This window comes from Barbus barbus, assembly GCF_936440315.1.
Source record: "Barbus barbus genome assembly, chromosome: 6".
In the NCBI taxonomy this organism is placed as follows: domain Eukaryota; kingdom Metazoa; phylum Chordata; class Actinopteri; order Cypriniformes; family Cyprinidae; genus Barbus; species Barbus barbus.
In genome coordinates, this window is record NC_136734.1 from 26,441,604 (window position 1) to 26,463,330 (window position 21,727).

General features: G+C 35.7%; 1 protein-coding gene across 1 annotated transcript in view; it reads right to left on the minus strand.

Annotated features, from left to right (window-relative positions):
* The window catches only part of LOC306871384 (spectrin beta chain, non-erythrocytic 1-like), an 82,391-nt gene that overhangs the window by 59,542 nt on the left and 1,122 nt on the right, over window positions 1–21,727 (minus strand). The gene's annotated exons all lie outside the window — the stretch shown is intronic.

The following is a 21,727-nucleotide window of genomic DNA, read 5'->3' on the forward strand; positions in this document are numbered from 1 at the left end:
TTCAGTTTGTATTCTATTCTATTCTATCAGTTTAAATAGTTTGTTTTGATAATATATTGGAGCTTCTGTCACTACAACAAATTCCTTGTATGTGTAAACATACTTGGCCAATAAAGCTCATTCTGATTCTGATATTATGTTATAGGCTATATTATAAACCTGATAAATAATTGACCTTGTTTTTGAGTCTTTGACTTTGAGTATCTTGCTCATCAAGGCTGTAAAACAGTGATATAGTGAAATATTATTGCAATTTCTAATATCGGTTTCCTATTTTAATATCTATACTTTAAAATAGTATTTATTCCAAAGCTGAATTCTCAGCATCATTACTCCAGTCTTCAGTGTCACATGATCCTTCAAAAATCATTCTAATATGCTGATTTATTATCAGTGTTGAAACTGTTGTGCTGCTTCATATTTTTTTGGAACCTGTGTTACGTTTTTCTTTGATTCTTTGATTAATAAAAAGTTTATAAGAACAGCATTTATTCAAAATAGAAATGTGTTCTAACAATAGAAGTCTGTACCATCAATTGTATCCATTTAACACATCCTTGCTGAATAAAGGTTCTTTAAACTTTTTTAAAAGTATCTTTAAAAAAAAAAAAAGAATTCTGACCCCAAACGTTTGAATAGTTTATATTGTAACACAAAATCTCTATTTTGACTAAACACTGTTCTTTTTAACAAATAATTTTTTTTTAAATATCAAAAGGTCCCAAAAAATACAGTATAAAAAGTAAAATAAAAAAGCAGTACAACTGTTTCCAACATTGATTAAAAATCTGCATATTAGAATGATTTCTAAAGGATCGTGTGACTCTGAAAATACTGCTTTGCTTCACAGGAATGAATTACAATTACAATTTTAAAGTATATTAATATTCAGTATTTTTTTATCAAATAGATACAGCCTTGATGAGCATAAGAAACTTCTTTAAAAAAACTTTATTGATCCAAACTTTTGAACTGCAGTGTATTGTACAGTAAAAATGTTTTCTCAGGTAACCTAAAATGTACATTATTTAGTTACATCAAGGGTCAAATCAAATATAAATAGCACATTAAAGTTAAAAGTTACACACTTTTTTTGTGTGCGTGCTGTACAGGTCTGGTATAAAGAATGCTTTTGCTCAGGTGCCCGAAATGTCTGCCCAATAGAGAAAAGTTTTGCTCAGCAAGAAGAAAAATTAGAGGGAACATTGCTCCCACGGATCCTTAAATTTGATACAACTAAACTGAAGAGTTTTTAAGGCCTTAGACAGTTTTAAATACGTTAAATGGTATAAGAAATTATTTTTCAAATTGCCTTAAATTAAGAATTATGCAGATACCTTGTAAATAGTAAAATAAAACTCTTTCCTTAATATTCGTTGATATTTGTGAATTGAAAATGTTTTTGATTGACATTTATGGTCTTTATTTTATTTGGGCTAGTTAAATTAATTTTCGGGCTACCAAAATCTGAAGAGTACCTGCCCGAAGGGATACCAGGGATTTAGAAATTTTGCGAGCCCTGTAACTGCACTTACTAATGCAAAACAATAGCAATTTTTTCATATCATAGGCCTATATATTTTTTTCATATCCCTCTGAAATTAAAATACTGCTGCACATTGTAATTTCTATGAGTTAAGTCTATTTAATATCAAAGCATTTGTCAGTAATACAGTTAAAATGGGGAAAATATGTGAATGATTGCATTGCAGACTGATTTAAGGTGTGCCCCTAAATGTTCTGCTTGTGCTCCTAAAAATTCTCAGTCAGGGGCTACAGAGCTCCTAGTAAAATAGTAAATCTGGAGCCCTGTTCTAGGCAAACCCTCAAGGTCATTGATTACTGTTTGTCTGTCAAATTTAGGATAGCAATCTTAATTTTGTACTGAAATTAAACCAAAACTAAAAATCAAACAATCACATACAGCAGGAATATTAACACATAAATTTAATGTTTTCCATTTATTACTTTTTACTTTACTTTACTTACTTTTGTCATTTAGCAGACGCTTTTGTCCAAAGCGACTTACAAATAAGAAAAAGTAACTAAAACTAAAAAGTTACAACTCTATAAATACTATCTACCCACATATTTAAGAAAATAAAGAAATTAAATAAAATTAACACATGCATATAACAACAACATTTCAATAATAAACATATCAATGAAAAAATTAAATAAAAAGCTACTACTATCCCTTGCCGGTGTCCCTGCCCGGTGGAGTCGCACGGTAGAGTCGATGGTCTTTACACTCTTTGGTCTTCACACTAAGAGGGCTTCACACGACGACTGCCGCGACCGCTGCCGCGGTATAATAACCTTTATTATACCAAACCAACAAATGATCATTTCAATTCAGCTGGACCCACTTTCCTGTTTATCAACTACAAATGGCCAAGCAAGTGCACACACTGACAAGATACACGATACAGTACGAGACCAAACGCGATTTCAGCAACTCTCATCCTAGTAAACAAAATAAGCGTTTCCTAGCAACGGCAAATGCGCCAAACACTGAGACAAGTAAATACACTTACGATTTTTATTTAGTTTTTGAGTAACATTTGTGTGCATATTTTGTAAAATAAAATGTTTAAAGATTTAAATGATTTCAAATGCTAAAATTAGCGCTAGCATGTAGATTTAGCCTATCCTTGCATATATTTACATTTTTTACAATTTTGACCTTATTTTAGTCAAAATGTTGTAAATGTTATAATCTTCATGTAAAAAAAAAAAACAGACTGTTCTCTACATATTCCGGACTTCAATCATTTAGTTGGTTTCTACAGACAGCACAGTCCTAGCTGCTACTCCTGCAGGGCTCGACAGTGCGATCATTTCACTCGCATTTGCGACTAAAAATAGATGTGTGCGAACTGGAAAATGTATTTAGGAGCACAAGTGCGAATACAAAACAGCCTAACTTATACAGTAGCCTATAACAAACGTATTAATTTCAGGGGTAGACAATAAGGGAAATTTGCCACTGTCTTTTGAAGTTCACTGGCCCAGGTCAACGCGTCGGGTATTGATCCCAATAATCACGAAAAATAACAGTTTGCTTGAACAACATGAATAACATTTATTTTTTTTAAGGTAGGTTTAGTGCAAAGTGCAGCAAAACTGTGCAAAAACATGAAACAAATGCAAATAAACCTATTGCATAGGATTCATTCTCCGTAGTCACACAGCAATTCATTATATTATGTTCATACCATAGGTTTCATACACGTTAACTTTTCTCTAACTTACTTGTCTGCTTATGTGGGCATTGATCTGCAGAGCTCACAGTAAACCTCTTTTTTTTCTTGATCGTAGCCCAGCTAGGGGTGGGCGATATGGGAAAAATATCATATCACGATTTTTTTTTAGAAATATCACGATTCACGATTTTATCACGATTCTTTGTCATGTTGGTTTTACAAGCTGTCTGAGCATTACAGCCAAACTAGAAAGACAAAGCCTTTCAAGGTAACAAAAAACAAAAAAAAGACATGGCAGATATTTAGGCCAAAGTGGACGAAGATAAAAATCTTTGTCATCATTCTATCTTTCTTATTAAAAAATAAGAACAAAGATACAAATTACAAATACAAATACATATAATATACAAATAAAACAAACGGTGCTTCATTTTCAGGTACAATAGGTGTATTTAGCAGAGCATTCAATGAAATTGAATGAACAAATATAAAAATAAAACACTAGATAGACTGATTCCTAAAGCAACTGTATTAAAGTTTTTCAGTCAAGAATAGTCAGTGATTTTTCTCTTTGCGTTTTGTTGTTTTGTTAACGTTAAATGAATAGTTCCCCCAAAAATAAATATTCTGTCATCTGTCAATTCTGTCATAATGTTTTATTTTTATACCATCATTTACTCAAAAGTTGTTTTAAACCTGAATGAGTTTCTTTCTTCTGCTGAACATAAATGCTATTTTGAAGAAGGTGGAAAACCAATCAGTTGCTGGTCCTCAGTGACTTCCATAGGATTTTTCTTTCCTGCCATCAAAGTCAATGTGGAACAGCAACTGTTTGGTTACCCTCATTCTTCAAAATATCTTATTTTGGGTTCAGCACAAGAAATTAATAGTGGTTTGGGACAACATGTGAGTGAGTAAATAATGACAGAAATTAAAATTTAGGGTGAACTATACCTTTAATGACAGTCGACAGCATGTTTAGTGTCCTGTCCCTTTAAGAGCTGCACGCATCTAATATACAGGCACGCATCTGTTTCTCTCTTAACTATTTACTTTCATTTTAGAGATAACCAACTGAGTCTGTATGTAAACCTTGTGTGTTTTGACAGTATTAGCGCAAAAGATAAGTTAGTTGAGTAATCAGGCGCTGTTAGACAGACTTTTTAGCGCGCGTGCTTCAGGTGTATGAGCGCACGTCAGACCAGCGCGCGAATTAAACATTTAACCAGCAAGGCTTGTATGCAAATAATGTACTTTTGCGACCACGAATAAGTGCAGTGTCCTGACAGAGTAACTCTACTGCTGTATGTCGTGTTTTTACAGTATATAGAGACCGCGGCGCCAGAACTGTATTAGCAAGGCGGTGCAGACAGAGCGCATAAACCCGCTGCATCTGTAAGGCTGTCGGGATCACGTAACGTGTTAGCGGTGGTTACCGAGACGATTTAACAGAAATCAAAACACAGAACCACAGGTAATTAATGTGAAATTAGACTTTTTTTAATCGAGGCATTATTTTTACTGGCCCCACCGGGCTAGTGGTTGGAGCGATCTGGTGGCCCTGACGGTTTTAAAAGTACGTCCGGGCCACCGGGCCAATTATATTGTCGACCCCAGAATTTATTCTGTTTATTTATGGAAAAATTGCGATGCAGCCTCATATGATTACTTTAGAACTTTTAAAAAGGCAACGGTTTAATTTAAATGAGCACAGATGAGAAGAAAAGCGGAGCGAGTTAAAGTGAATGACGCACATTCGCCACTAGAGGGCGCTGCTGTTACCCCGGTAACCCAGTAAACAAATCAGCTGCGCTACTTTCCTAAAACTGTGTAAATAATGTTTCACACTCGCAGTCATTTAGATATTTATATTCGCTTTAGTCTTCACAATAGCATCAAATAATTCTTACTTGAAGACTTAATGAGCTATTTATTTTCAAACATTTTTTCTAAGCTAAAACATGGCCCATCCACTGATCTATAATAGAGATATATATATATATATATATATATATATATATATATATATATATCTATATATCAACGACTGATTCGTTATTATTGTTCAGTAACACAAGGTCCATTAGTTAACATGAAAAACACAATGACTGCATTTATTAATAATGCTATCTTAATTTCAACTTTTAATAATACATTATAAAATCAAAAGTTGTCTTAATATAATTCAATGGAGCTAACATTAACTAACATGGTTGTATTTTATTAATCAACATTAACAAAGAATATTAACTACTGCAACAATTAGTTATTGCACATTTTTAGTTAATGTTAACCTGCTTTAACTAATGTTAACAAATGGACCTTACTTACCTATTGTTCTTTCGTTCATTTGAACAATCTTTTGCACTCTAATCTTGAAACACTCGTTTACTTTATCTTTTTATGTATTTTAGTAAATTATCTTTAATAAAGTTATTTAACCTGTTAGGAGGACAACACTTTTTTTCACTTAGAAATTATATATTGTGATTTAAAAACAAAAACATATACCGTGACAAAAGCTTCAATGATTAATGTGAAAATTTTATACCGACACAGTTTAATAGGATTATAACTAATTACATAATTAGCCTATTAAATAGTGTCTGAAGTAAAATTATTTAAAAACCTTGTGTACTTTCTGTATTCTGATAAATTAAATAATTGTGCTTGTAAATGTCTCTTTGTATCCCCTTATTAAGCTAAAACACCTCATTTGAAAAATTTGCATTGCGCCCCTAAATGTTTTTAATGCGCTCCTAAATTTTTTGACTTAGGAGCACATGTGCTCCTTGGGGAAAAGGTAAGCGTCAAGCCCTGTCCTGGCGACACTTAATGTCAAACCACACCTAGTGAAAAGAGGCAGCAAAAAAGCAAAAAAAAAAAAATGAAGCAAGGACCTGTTCATACCAGACAGCTGCACAGAACAAAAAGAATGCATAAGTATCACAAAAATTAGTTTTAAAGTTGTAATATATTTTACACGGCACTCATGATGCAAGATGCTGAAAAGATTCAAAATTCAACAAAATTCACAGATGTTAATACATGTGTATGCAAAGCAACAAAATAAAGTGATGGAAATATATGGAAGTAAGATTCTAAAGCAACTTTGTGTTACATTATTCAATTCTTCCATCTGCCACAATAATAAATCTTTCCCACCTCTTTCTCCATTTTGAACATGCAGTCAGAGTTAGTAAGGCAAGAGCCAGCGTAACACATCACGTATATGCACACTCAGATGTGCCGTAATAAGATTAGTCTGCCTCGCGCTCACTAATACACACTGACCCTGTTAGAACGAGAGTATTAACACACAACACACTAGACACAGACAAATTCCTCCTGCTGCCTGAGCAGGTAAATCAAGAGCAGATGAGATGCTTTCATCCTGCTGATGTCTGTGCCAACATCTGATCAGAGCACTGTTAAACCTCACACAATATCAGCAACATTTCAGCCCCGTCCGAACATTAGTGGTCCTTTTCTGAGCAACTTAAATTAGATAACGATTTGAACTGTGAGAGCTTTGAGAGCTGACATGGATTGTTAGTCAGCCTCTGTCAAATAGTGTGTTGTGATGTACTTGCACTTCTACAACCTGGAACAGTCAAGAAAAGTGATCTTCGTAATAGGTTTGGCCATACCTAAATTGACACCAGCACCTTCTGTGTTAAAAACCTAGATTCTTACCCACTAAGCTACGAGGATCCAATAAGGTTTACAAAGGCATCTTCATGATAAAAGGAGGTCCATTTAAAGCCATGGTCATGGCCATAATGACAATACGATTATTGCAGAATTTGACCAAGAGTTAACAACCCATCAACAATGTGAAGTGACAAGATTTTTTTTTTGTTGCTTATTTATCAAGGCTTCAATGGCCACTGGACACATTTCAGCTGGTCTCAGCTATACAGCACGCCCACAGACATTCAGGAACCATTGATGCATACTGCACACAAAATGGCTACAGGATACAACATTAACAGGCTGCAATAAACAATAAAACAAAGCAGATATTATATATCATAGGGCTGGGCGATATGGCCAAAATAAAAAGTTTCATATCAGTCGAAATCGATAATTATCACGATAAATTTCACATCTTTATTGTAATTATTGGTGGTGAAATGTAATTATTCTGACGGTTTGGAGTTTTATCAAAATTAACCACTGGTCTTCCATGGTAGCTGTAACAGGGCAAACGAGACGAGAGACGTGTGGACCCATTTGCAAGATTTTATTAGACAGAGATGTGGTCAAAACACAGGCAGGGTCAAACACCAGCAAATAGGTATGGCACGGACAAGACACAAGAGCAGTCCAGTGAACAGACGGGGTCAATTGAGCCCCTTTCACACAGAGATTCCGGAAAATACACGGGTAATGTGTTCCGGCAATTGTTCCCGGGTCGTTAGATTTGCTGTATTCACACTGCCAGTGATTTTCCGGAATCTGTGCGCGCGTTCACACACAACCCGTAAATGTTCCGGAATGACACGTGACGTCATCATGTGACGTATATAATGCGCCGCGCACCATTTCACTAAACTGGCGAACAAAAAACAAGAACAAAAAAAACTAAATTGGCGAACTATTTCAGCTTCAGCGCGGATAGTGAGGGGCTTCGATCGCTGCTTCATTCCAGTTTACACATTTTTGGTTGTGTGAATGTTGATCTGCCTTCAAAACACCTGGTGAAAGAGTCGCATGATAACGCGCGTCATCAGCCTTTACGACATTTACCCGGCTTTTGTTCACACAGCGCTCGTTCCGGGACTGAACCCGGCAATGTTACTAGGTCCCCAACCCGGGATTGGTCACAGAAGGCACTCTGGCAATTTTCCGGCAATGTTCCGGGACCAACGTGCAGTGTGAAAGGGGCTTTGGGGGCGAACGTAATCCAGGGAGCTAAACAAAGAGAGATAATCCAGGTACACAATAATAGTCCAGTCAGGGGCAAACAGACTCCAAACGACAAGACAAGAAAAAGAGATCCAAGGCAGGCTATAAACTTCAGGGCAGGCAGAGATCAGACAAGAAAAGAGATACACAAGCTAGGATCAAGACACGAATGACTCAGGCAATAAACAGGATTAAACTAGATTTAAGACTCAGAAAACTTGGAATGTCTCCGTAATGTAGCTATCACTAGGAGAGCAATAAAACGCTAAACAATACTCGGCAGTTTGAGAAGGACCTGAGTGGGTGTAATATAGTGTGTGTGTGATTGGTTACAGCTGTGTGTAATCAGTGCAATGGATGATGGGAAATGCAGCCCAGAGTGGCGTGTTGTATGAGAGTCAATATGATGGAAGGGCAACCTCTGGTGGTAATTGGACAGAAGGACATGGACTGGATTCGTGACAGCAGCATACTTTTAGATCACGATAACCACAGTTAAAACCACACATATAGCACCTCAATACTAGACATGAGCCTGTATTCGGTAATGCGATATATCACGGTAATGAATATGCACGATATTGTTATCGTGGGCACTTGAAAATACCGTTAATAATTATTTAGAATAAATTTTTCAGATTTTTTGGATGCGTATTAAGAACATTTTTCCCATCAACTGGTCACAATGCACAACACCGCTGTATGCTGCGTCAAAGACGAATGCACACTCTGATGTAAACAAGCACAGATGAGAAGCGCATTCTCTCTGACAGCAGACGCTAAACAACAGAAATGCAGTGTTACCCCAGAAACCACTTTCTAAAATGTATTCAAATGATTTAAATAGTCATTCAGATTTTTGAATTCGTTATGGTGTTCATCACAGTTGCAAGTACTTACATTTTTAGACTTAAGATATTTATTTTCAAACTTGTTTTTTACATTTTAATCTGGATTACAACATGCCCTGGATAGCCTAATGTTTGAAAATGTTTTGATTCTTTATCGTTTGGTCACATTTTACATTAAGGCTCTATTAATTAACATTAGCAGGGCTTGACGCTTACCTTTTCCCCAAGGAGCACATGTGCTCCTAAGTCAAAAAATTTAGGAGCGCATTAAAAAAATTTAGGGGCGCAATGCAAATTTGTCAAATTAGGTGTTTTAGCTTAATAAGGGGATACAAAGACACATTTACAAGGACAATTATTTAATTTATCAGAATACAGAAAGTACACAAGGTTTTTAAATAATTTTACTTCAGACACTATTTAATAGGCTAATTATGTAATTAGTTATAATCCTATTAAACTGTGTCGGTATAAAATTTTCACAATAATCATTGAAGCTTTTGTCACGGTATATGTTTTTGTTTTTAAATCACAATATATAATTTCTAAGTGAAAAAAGGTGTTGTCCTCCTAACAGGTTAAATAACTTTATTAAAGATAATTTACTAAAAGACTTTTATAAAAAAATACATAAAAATATAAAGTAAACGAGTGTTTCAAGATTAGAGTGCAAAAGATTGTTCAAATGAACGAAAGAACAATAGGTAAGTAAGGTCCCATTTGTTAACATTAGTTAAAGCAGGTTAACATTAACTAAAAATGTGCAATAGCTAATTGTTACAGTAGTTAATATTCTTTGTTAATGTTGATTAATAAAAAATACAACTATGTTAGTTAATGTTAGCTCCATTGAATTATATTAAGACAACTTTTGATTTTATAATGTATTATTAAAAGTTGAAATTAAGATAGCATTATTAATAAATGCAGTCATTGTGTTTTTCATGTTAACTAATGGACCTTGTGTTACTGAACAATAATAACGAATCAGTCGTTGATATATAGATAGGCCCACTGTTCTCTATTATAGATCAGTGGATGGGCCATGTTTTATCTTAGAAAAAATGTTTGAAAATAAATAGCTCATTAAGTCTTTAAGTAAGAATTATTTGATGCTATTGTGAAGACTAAAGCGAATATAAATATCTAAATGACTGAGTGTGAAACATTATTTACACAGTTTTAGGAAAGTTAAAATTTTGATTTGTTTACTGGGTTACCGGGGTAACGGCAGCGGCAGCGCCCTCTAGTGGCGAATGTGCGTCATTCAGCGCGTCTTCACTTTAACTCGCTCCGCTTTTCTTCTCATCTGTGCTTATTTAAATTAAACCGTTGCCTTTTTAAAAGTTCTAAAGTAATCATATGAGGCTGCATCGCAATTTTTCCATAAATAAACAGAATAAATTAATACGTTTGTTATAGGCTACTGTATAAGTTAGGCTGTTTTGTATTTTGTTTTGTATTCGCACTTGTGCTCCTAAATACATTTTCCAGTTTGCACACATCTATTTTTAGTCGCAAATGCGAGTGAAATGCTGGCACTGTTGAGCCCTGATTAGTTAATTCATTAGTTAACGTAAACTGACAATAAAAAAATCTTCTAAACATTCATTAATCTTTAATCAATTTCAATATTTAATAACGCGTTGTTAAAATCAAAAGTTGCAACTGTTATTTACTAAACTAACAGTTGTATTTTTTAACAAAGATTAATAACTTCTGTAGCAAATGTAGCTATTGCTCATTAATGTTAATGCATTAACTAAGGTTAAGTAATGAGATGATCTTGTAAAGTGTTACTTATTTGTCTTTATAATTCTTTTGCACTTTAATCTGTGTGAAATATTTTACTTTATACCAGTGGTTCTCAACCTTTTTTTCCACCGGGCCGCACTATGGTCCAAGTGCAAGTCTCACGGGCCGCACCCATGTCATTTACATATTACGTCATCAATACAAACCAAACAGATTTATAATATTATTTATAGCCTAAATATTATGATATCTAAACGATTACATTTATTAAAATAAATAAATAAACAATTCTACTCCCCATTAATAAAACACCTGATGCTGTCGGGATCTGACCAATTTTGTGAAATTCTGCTCAAAAGGACAGCACAATGAAGTTGCGATTGTAAGTTGCAGTCTGTAAGACTCGCACGGAAGCGTTACTTGACAAGCGACATTGCAGAAAGTGTGCGTTCACAAATTCAAGATTCAAGATTTTTATTCGTCACATACACAATTATAAAGAGTATAACCAGCAGTGAAATGTAAGTCAGGTCCGCTCCAAGGACAGTGCAATTGTATAGTATACAAATTAAGAAAAAGAAAAGTAGAAAAAAAATTAAAATAAAATAAAAAGATAAAAAAATATAAATATAAATGTGCAGGTCAGTATGTTGTTGACTTAAATAGTAATATAAGAGGAATGTGCAAAAGAATGTGCAAAAAAGTTGTACAGGGTATTTAAATAGCAGCAATATGAGGTAGAAAAAATTATTAATAGCTTATTGATATAGTGATATTTACATGGAGTGAAGTGATGTTATGACACAGAGTTAGAGTTTAGGAGCCTGATGGCCTGGGGGAAGAAGCTCCTCCTAAGTCTCTCAGTTTTTGCCATCAGGCTACGGAAGCGCTTATCAGATGGAAGCAAAGTGAATAGACGGTTACCAGGGTGATTAGAGTCCTTGATGATTTTGACAGCTCTACTTTTGCAGCGTTTGAGGTAGATGTCCTGCAGAGAGGGGAGAGCAGACCCTGAGATGCGCTCAGCTAAGCGCACAACTCTCTGTAGTGCTTTGCAGTCCTGATTGGAGCTGTTTCCATACCACACTGAGATGCACTGAGTCAATACACTTTCTATGGTCCCTGAATAGAAAGTTTTCAGGATTGCTGGTGAGACCCTGAATTTCCTCAGCTGTCGCAGATGGTACAGTCTTTGCCTGGCTTTCTTAACCTGTGTTTGGATGTGTGTAGTCCAAGTCAGGTTCTCAGAGATGTTTACACCGAGGTACTTGAAGCTACTCACCCTCTCCACAGGGGTCCCACTGATCATAAGAGGAGTGTAGGGCTGCTGCTGTCTCTTCCTGAAGTCCATGATCAGCTCTTTAGTTTTGCTCACATTCAGAGAGAGACAGTTGTCCTGGCACCATGATGTGAGTCTCTCTACCTCATCCAAGTATGCGGTCTCATCATTGTTGGAGATGAGGCCCAGAACCACAGTATCATCAGATAATTTGATAATAGACGTGGAGCTGTGAGAGGACACGCAGTCATGCGTGTAGAGAGAGTAGAGCAGGGGGCTCAGGACACAGCCCTGTGGGGCTCCTACATTTAGAGTGATGGAGTTTGAGGTGAACTGGCCAACTTTCACCACTAGAGGTCTGCCGGTGAGGAAGTCTTGAATCCAGTCACAGAGTGAGGAGTTTAGGCCGAGGTCTGCGAGTTTAGATGCTAGCTTGATGGGGACTATAGTATTGAAAGCTGAGCTATAGTCAATAAATAGCAGCCTTACATAATTCCCATTGTTGCTGTCCATGTGTGTGAGGGAAGAGTGGAGGATGTGAGAGATGGCATCATCCGTAGATCTGTTTGGGCGATAGGCAAACTGAAGAGGGTCCAAAGTATCAGGTATGGAGGAGCAAATGTGGCTCTTTACAAGTCTCTCAAAAACCTTCATGACTATAGATGTGAGGGCAACTGGGCGATAGTCATTCAGGCAAGAGGGTTTATTGTTCTTTGGCACAGGGATAATGACAGATTTTTTGAATGAGGTGGGAACCACGGAGGTAGCAAAGGACTCATTAAAGATAGTAGTGAACAAACCAGCGAGCTGATCGGCGCAGGACCTCAGAACACGGCCGGTTATTCCATCAGCTCCGGCTGCTTTCCTGACATTCACTTTCTTTAGTGAACGTTTAGAAGTCAATCTCCAGATTTAAATCCGATTGAACATGAATTTCACCAGCTGAAGAGGAGAGTAAAGTCAGAAACTCCGCGAAAACAAGCAACAATTGGAATTGTCTGCATTAAAGGCTGGGTAAATTATTTCAAAGGATGAGACCAAGAGTCTGGTGATGTCTATGGGTCACAGACTCACTGCTGTGATTGTGCGCAAGGGATCTGCAACTAAATAATAGCTTTTAATCTTTTATATCTGCCTTATGTTCAACTGTCCCAATACTTATGCTCACATCAATGAGTCGGATGAACTCTAAAAGTGCTGTTCTTTTTATTTGGTAAAACATGTATGTTTTGAAACGGCTAATAATAAAATGTGACATTCTGCAGTTTTGTCTCATTCATCTTTTAATCATATTTGCAAATGTCTTGACTCCACAGCCAACAGATCAATTTTGTCTTTACTGTTCCAATACTTATGGAGGGCACTATATATTTTATTTTCCTCTTACAGCTGCAGGCTGAGGAAGATCATGAAACACACCAGCAAACCCTAAAACAGACAACAGTTTACAGTTGTTTTTCAGGGGCAGCAGAAATGTCAAAAACTTGTTTACTTTTTTCATACTTTTATTACTTCTAGAAAAACTTGAAACACAATTTTAATTGTGAAGGTTAACAGGTTAATACATTTAATGTCTACATTAATATCATAAAATTTCTTATGACTGTCCCACATATCTGCCACAATACCATGGTACAGTTAGTATTACTACAGTAAATCCATAGTAAATTATGGCAATCTGTAGATTGAAATACCTTCTGACAATATCGTTGCGCACAGTGTTTGTCCTGTTTGTAAGCGATGTTTCATCTGCCTTTGAACTAGTTTAAATCAGCAAGTCATTTGTGTTCTTTGCTGAATTCAAGCGCTTCACACTGGATCTCACAGCGCTGTTTAGTAGTCGCGTGACCGAGACTTGTTAGCAAGTAAACGCATCTGTTCTAGTAAGCTCGCTCTGTGCTGCCGTTTGAACTTTGAGCCGAGCGGAAAAATGGTCTGTGTATGAGTAGCACTTTTGGCACATTAAACATTTATTGAACTCTCGTTATTGAGGAAAATTATATCGCAATAATTATTATCGTTTTATCGCCTAGCCCTAATATCGAAAATAAAAGTATTAAAAAAAAAGTACTTTCTTCTGCAGAACACAAAAGATGACACAAAGACATTTTTCAAAATGTATTTTATGTTCCACAGAATAAATTATCATGAGATAAAATTCTAACAGGGATTAATAATTCTCAATAAATGATTTAGAAGATATATTAATTATAATTTATACTGTGTCTGTATGATGATGAAAGGGACATTCTGAGGCTTTGTGTGTGTGTGTGTAGAGCCTTGAGACTGTATTACAAAGGTTTACTGCAAAAAAATATACTTCACAATATATGCATATTTTCTACTTATGCAAAAGTAATTTATTTTCTTGTACATATCTTGTTTAATATCTTTGTGTTATTTTTCTTTTTTCAAATAAAAGTAGTTTTTAAAAAAAAAATACTTTTTAAGACCTGCACAAATAAAATTAATACCATGAGCGGGGTAGGGCAATGTCTGTAGTACCATATTAAGCTGTAAAATGACTGTCAAAAGCATAATTCACAATTCAGATACAAGTTTTGTAAAATGATCAACTTTACATTTCAGCCTTTAAACCATTTTTAAGAAAATGGATAAGTCAAAAGTATTAATAATATTGATTTTAACAATTCCTATCAATAAATTATTATATAAATTAAATAAGAATTAGGAATGTGCGAAATTGGCAAAAAATTATATCTTGATATTTTCTGGGATTTTATCAATAATGATAATTAGACAATATTTTGTTGAGTGTGTTATTGTGCTGGTATCTTAAAGATTACCGTGGACAGCTGACTCATGAATTTTGTTTTGATATTCTTCATAATCTGTGTGGTCAGTTCACAGCAGTGATAGAAATTAGTCTTTTCCATCAAGTTTTATGGGAATTTTTACCTTTTTTCTAAAAGTGTGCATCATCTTTTGAGTCAAATTCTTGCATTTGGGCTATTACCAAGCAAATTAAATCAGTATCAACAAAATCTATCTTTGCAATGCATATGAAGTGGCATTTAGATGTATTTACACACTGTTTAATTAAGGGCCACAGAATGCTAACCTGCAGTTACAAATGCATAAATTATGTTTTGATATTTGAAACAAAACGTTGAAAACTGATGTTTGAAATTATTATTTTTTTTTATAAATTTTTTTGAAATTAAAACGGCCAGTAGGTGGCAGTAAGTCAGCGTTAATAAGCGAGTCATTGCGATTGAACCGAATCATTTAAACGGTTGATTCATTCAGGAACGAATCACTGTCATGTTGCTCAGAGACGCTAAATAGCACAGTGGCTGTGTTTGGAACGATTTTTGTTGTAGAAATGGAGCAAAATCAGGAAATATGGTGTCTAAAACGCAAGTCTCTTAATATTAACTTCGTGTTTATTGAACTGTTGCATAAAATCAATATCACATTTGTAATCATGGTGATTTTTGGAGAAAAAAAAAAATGGCACTCTTCGTGTGATATTAACCATATGAAATGATATAAATATAGGCTATACATTTTCTGTCCCTATATCTTAAATTATGTGATCATTCTAAATGCATTGTAATAGAATCGTGCAGTGAAAGAAGGCACTCATACACGCACTAGTTTAACCTCTGTTAACTGATTCATTCTCTGCCAGCAGGTGTCGCGTTTGGCAGAAATATAAAGTTTTTTTCCCGTAAAGACAAAACACAAAGCCGCGCAGCACCGGACTCTGAACTGGCAGCGCTCATGTTTACTTCATGAAATCATAGCCTTTTGAAGTTTAATCGTCACATTTAGCCATATCACCATTCTGGTCTTTCCGTCTCCAAATTTAAAACCTCTTGAAATCATAATTAAGACTTTTCAAGGCCTTAAATTTGATACAACTAAATTAAAGACTTTAAGACCCCGTGGACACCCTGAAAAAAAAAAGCTAAAAAATGTACATAGGATAAGGATTTCAACAAACACCACAATCCAGCATTAAGGAAAGTTTAACAAATAATTCATAATAATACAATAATAATGATAATAAAAATAAAAATGAAAAACTCTGGTATTTGCATTGCATTCCACTGCTAGATATGATTCAGGAATCTCAGGGGTTTGAGAGGTTTTCTCCTGAGAGAACATTATGATCTCCCAACTAGGTAGAAGAGAGGTGAAGTTCTAAATATAGTCTTCTCAAATGGTCCAGGGGACTGGACTAAAAAAGCCCTGTCTCTCTCCACTGAGAGGACACTGTGGACACAGATGTGCTGTAATGTGCTTTTGGCATTTTTTGTTATACAGAAGTATCTAATTACTTTGAGCAAAAGCAGCAGCTGCAACATGTTTAAATGCTACTGTTCATGTGGTAACATCAAAATAATACCTGCCAATATAATGAATAGCTTTCATTGAATAAATTGCGTTTATTTTGCTTACTGTATGACTTCACAGGTGTATTTATGAGCATGCTAATCATCAGTCAGACAGCCTGCATTTCAATTATTCTTGCTTACTAAAAACAAACTGTGCACAAGAAGCCATTCCTTTAATTAACACTAACCATTGGCTTGGTCCAGTTTAGTGCTGAAGGGGAAGATCACTGATAAAGGTGCACTCAGTTTTATTTTTGTTTACATTTCACTGGCTCTTATATTTCCCATTGGTCTTTATACTGACAGTTGTCTGCATGCAGTGGACGATGTTACTGTGAAAAAAGCATTTCATGTTGTGAAGGCAACAAAACAGCATTTTCTAAGCCACTGATTCCCTGCAAGAGTCAAAAGTACTTTTCACTTTGTGAAAAAAACATCTTAATGAGGAAAGAAAGAAGAAGGGGAGGGGGAGGCCGGGGGAGCGCTGAGCTTTCGTGCCTCTGGTGGTAAAAAAAAAAAAAAAAAAAAGCCAATCAGCATCGAGTGTTCACTATCAGCGCTGAGGAGTGTTGAGGCTAGCCTCCCTTCTGGTATATCAACCAATAATTATAGAGACGTAAATTATGTGACATTAGTTTGAATGTCTCCCGTTGAGCTGATAATGTACAAAGTTACTTATGATGAGTAGCGATATTGAATATTTGATCGCCAACAGATTTACCAGACTGTCATTCAATTAAAAAGGGAGAACACTGGATGTAAGCTACAGCAGTCAGCTTAATTAAATGGCACAACAGGCAGCTTTCTTTTAACACAGACGTTTAAGAAGGGATGGATGTTTGCTTCAAGTGAAGCCAGGTTAGTGAAATTATATTCGTCCATTTCTTTACGTTTTCTGTCTAAAAGCATCCAAAAAGTCATTTTAAAATGGTTAAGCAAATACAGTAACCATACTAATCAGCAAGGATCCCCAGACCAATCAGTGTGCCTCCTCTATTTTAAAACCCAACGAGCCGCCACTGCACAGACCATTTGTAAATTTGAGTGAAAAAAGAACCCAGTTCTCTTTCCCTTCACACTTTGACTTTAAATAAAACAAATAGGAAGAAAAAAAAGTGTTGTGCAAGTTTAAATCTGTGGCAGCAAAAAATGATGACTACACAGATGACAATGTAGCATTACACTCAACGCTGTACAGTTTCTTTATAAATGATGTGTGCCACCACATATTTGGAATCATCCAAATCTCAAATTAAAGTGTAATGCTTATACATACGCATCACTGCTCTCACAAGAACCTCGGTATATTTTATTTTAAAAAATGAGCGAAAAATTTGAGATCCATATGCAACAACTTATTTGTATACTCTCACATAAAGCAATATATACTACATAGCAAATTTGAACTGCTTGATTTGGGATGTGCAGGTCTAGTCGACTAGACGACTTAACGGTACAGCTCCTACTAGTCGACACTGAAAACAATAGTCGATTACACGAGAGAGTAATAAAAAACATGATGATTTTATTGTTCAAATTACCATAATTTTAACGTAATATTTAAATCATTTTAAATAAGTTCAAATAAAAGTTTTGAAAAAGAATACATCAAAATATTTAAATAAAAAAAATTTTTAAAGCGTATCTAGGCGGAAACTAAATTTTTACCTCAGACCTCGCATGCGTTTTCTTCATGTCAGTTTCGGTGAGCTCAAAATGACCACGCGAAAGACCAGCAAGGTGTGGGATTATTTTTTGAATTAGAAAGAAATTGAAAAGTTTTGTGTAAACTGTGTAATGTCAAATTGGTTATCATTTTACCGGAGCGATGCGTGATCATATTCAATACAGGCACGTATGCCAAAGCCAGCAAATGTCAATCATGTCATACACTACAACCCGCCGCTGCGGTACACAATCCCATCCGTGCCGTCTATTCCTCTAAACGAAGACCCACTTCGGCGGTGGTGCGGGATTTTCAGGCTCTTTTCGAAACTGTCTGCTTGCTTGTAGTTACCGCTCTGTGACTTCAGTTCCTGTCGAGCGTTTTTTTTTTTTCAAGTGCAGAATCACCTCTAGTCCCGTCTTTCGCCAGACCACGTTAACATGTTAAATTCACTGAACAAATGCGCAAGGTCTGAGTGAAACGAGCATGGTTTTGTTTTTATACAATATAGCCAACATGAAGTACATTTTTAAAAGCCGTTTTAAAGCTATTCCTCGATAAACTTTCCTATTGTTTTTACTTTTGTTATGCGTTGTAATGCGTTTTAATATGCTGGCTAACGTTATATGAAAATGTAGAATTCTGTCAGTCTATTGATTGATTTTCCATTTCTGCATTGCTCCAGCCGATCTGAATAAATAAGCTATGCACTGGTTTATGTTGAGTATACACTCAATACGCTCTTCCTTTTTTTCTGTTTAACGACCGCCTAAAATTAAATGATGATAACGCAAGGCAAGCATACGGCATAATCTTGAACTATTTTTAGCAGAATTCATTGAGGGATTTGACAGTGTGATTCAAAGATTAAGTATGTCAAGTGTAGGCTGTTATATAGACACATGCACAGTTTTTTCTTTTGCCATTTTTGGGGGGTTTCTAGCTTTTAGACTAGTCGGATACAAAACTTCCGTTTAAACGACAATATTAAACTATACTATAATACTACACTATATACTATAATCTGCTAAATCTGGACAATGGACATTAAGGTATTATAACCATTAATATCAGGAATTCCTGTAAAGCTGCTTTAAGACCATGTGTATTGTGAAAAGAGCTATACAAATAAAAATGATTTTAACTTTTAATGCAAAGAAATGTCAAAAAAAAGAATTTATATTCTTGAAAAAACTCACTCTATATATGAATAAGCACTCATGACTGTGCTTGTTCTTCAAGATTAAAACAAATGTTAGATTTACAAAATGTATCATTTCTGCAAAGCAAGATCAATTTAAGCTGTTCATTTCCCAACTAACACTTTTAACTGCCATGCCAATCTAACAGACCCACCCAGTTACGGAGACCAAAGCATCATATTTACTGCACTTATACTGCACTTGAACATGCCAGAATTTGGCTTTGCAAAACTTCTAATGGAGTTAAAATACTTGCCAGATAAACTACATTGACTGCTATATCTCTGACCCAGACATCATGTTTTGTAGCAGGTAAAGACATTTCCTCTAAGCAACTGAGCTACTAAGAGACATTCGGCAGCTGTATAGCTGATTTTACATTGGATAGAAGCCTCCCCTTTACCCTGCTCTGACAGAAGATACTCAACAAAATATCAATAATTATAATAAACGTATCATGAAACCTTTCCAGTGGCATGAATTTCAAGCTATAAAAATTACTCAACGCAACTCAGTGGAGGTATAGCTGAGATTCTGGAACTGATTCTGGTTTGCTGATGTTGGCTGATCGTCCAGCTGACCAGTCACACTAACCCTAAATGCTGATACAGATCATATTATCATCGTGCCCATCTCTGCTCTCTGTGCCCTAGTGTGGCGGTGGGTAGGAATGAAGGGGCGTTAGTGAAAACAAAAGCACCGGCAGTAGTAATGATGACTTGGCTAAGAGAAACACAGCACCCTGTGCACTGGGACAATAGTGGTCTCACCCACAGCAACATACAGAGAAGAGAGTACGGCGGGATTTAGACCGTCAGCACTCTGGGGGGCCAACGTCGCATTCCTCTCATTGCTGCCACTACACTGATGCATCCATCCATTTATCTCTTCATCCATTCATCAACCAGCAAACACAGCCACTTCCAGCCAATGATTCATCAGTATATCTGAGCAGATCTGACTATCCATCTGTCAGCTAGTATGATTCCAATTATCTTTAGTTCAGTCTGTCCATCCACACCCATCTATGGGGTTCAAGGTCTCAGCAATTTCTAGAGCAGCTCAATTAATCAGAGTTCAAAAGGTACTGGCATGACATGAATGACATTAGCATAATTCCAAATATTTGTATTGCTTTTAAATAAACACAAGATAAAATATTGTGAAATGTAGGAGTTGACAGCATTTTCCTTGAGGGCCAAACAAGCATGAACGTGAAGAAATTACTTTTGAAATAAGTTCATTTCTAATGCATTATATATTTCTAATATTATTATCACTATTATTGATTGTAACAATTAAGCATTACATTATTCAATATGACTAAATTCCTAAAACAACTGGGTGAAAAAACAGCGGACCAAAAAAAGAGATCTGTCTAGATACAAATGGAATGCATAACTAAGTTCTGTTCACGGTCTTCACTTTTGGCTCAAATGAAACTCATCTGAATTCTGTTCTTTTAAACTTCCTGTTGGCAGCAGGTTATAGGCAAACTTGCTAGTTTGTAGTTTTTGCACACTCTGTTCAACCTGAAACTCCTGTTTCAATGTACTTTTATTAATTTGTTCTATCGGCACAGCAACAATATGAAATGTTAGAGAGATAAGGTTCACGCAAAAATGAAAACTTTGTCATCTGTTACGATATTCCACACCTATATGACTTACTTTCTTCTGTAGGACACAAAAGCAGATACTCTGAGAAATGTCTCAGTGTTTTTATCCATACAATGGAATTCAACGTTAACCAAAACATTTGGTTACCAAAATTTTTCAAAATACCTTAAAAATAGTAAGTCATGCCGGTTTGGAACAACATGAGGGTGAGTAAACAATGACAGTATTCTCTTTTTTGGGACAATTTTCCCTTAAAGGTTTATATTCATATTCATGTGTCATCACAATATGATATGACCAAATCAGTCATTTCAATAACATCCATAACAGGCTGATAATTGCATTGTGGGTATATCTCATGATGTGCTACTTAATGAGATGCTGAAATAGGTCAGCATGTGAAAGAGAGAGAGAGAGAGAGAGAGAGAGAGAGAGAGAGAAAGAAATGCAAGTTAAGGACCACTTGAAACCCTATGCTTGAGCATCCAATGAAATGGGATTAAACCAGTATCTCAACTCACAGACAGGCAAAAGCAATTCTTCCCGGCTTTTATCTAAAGGCCTACTGAGAGTGATTACATAAGGACCAGATCTCAACATTTCCTATATTAACTGTTTAGACAGCACATCTCGTACTCGACCATGGTGGAAGCAACGAACAGAAAGTTCAACATTCACCTGCTGTTCAAATTTATTGTCAGAATAGTGTCATGTTACCTGAAAAATGACTCAAGTCCAGTACAGAGACTAAAAATAAATCAAATGTGCTCAATACAAAAGGGATACTATGCAGCGCCTCGAAATCCCCATGCAGACGACATGAGAGAGAGCTCAGCCTGTCCAACTAAATGAGACACTGACGGTCAAAAACAGC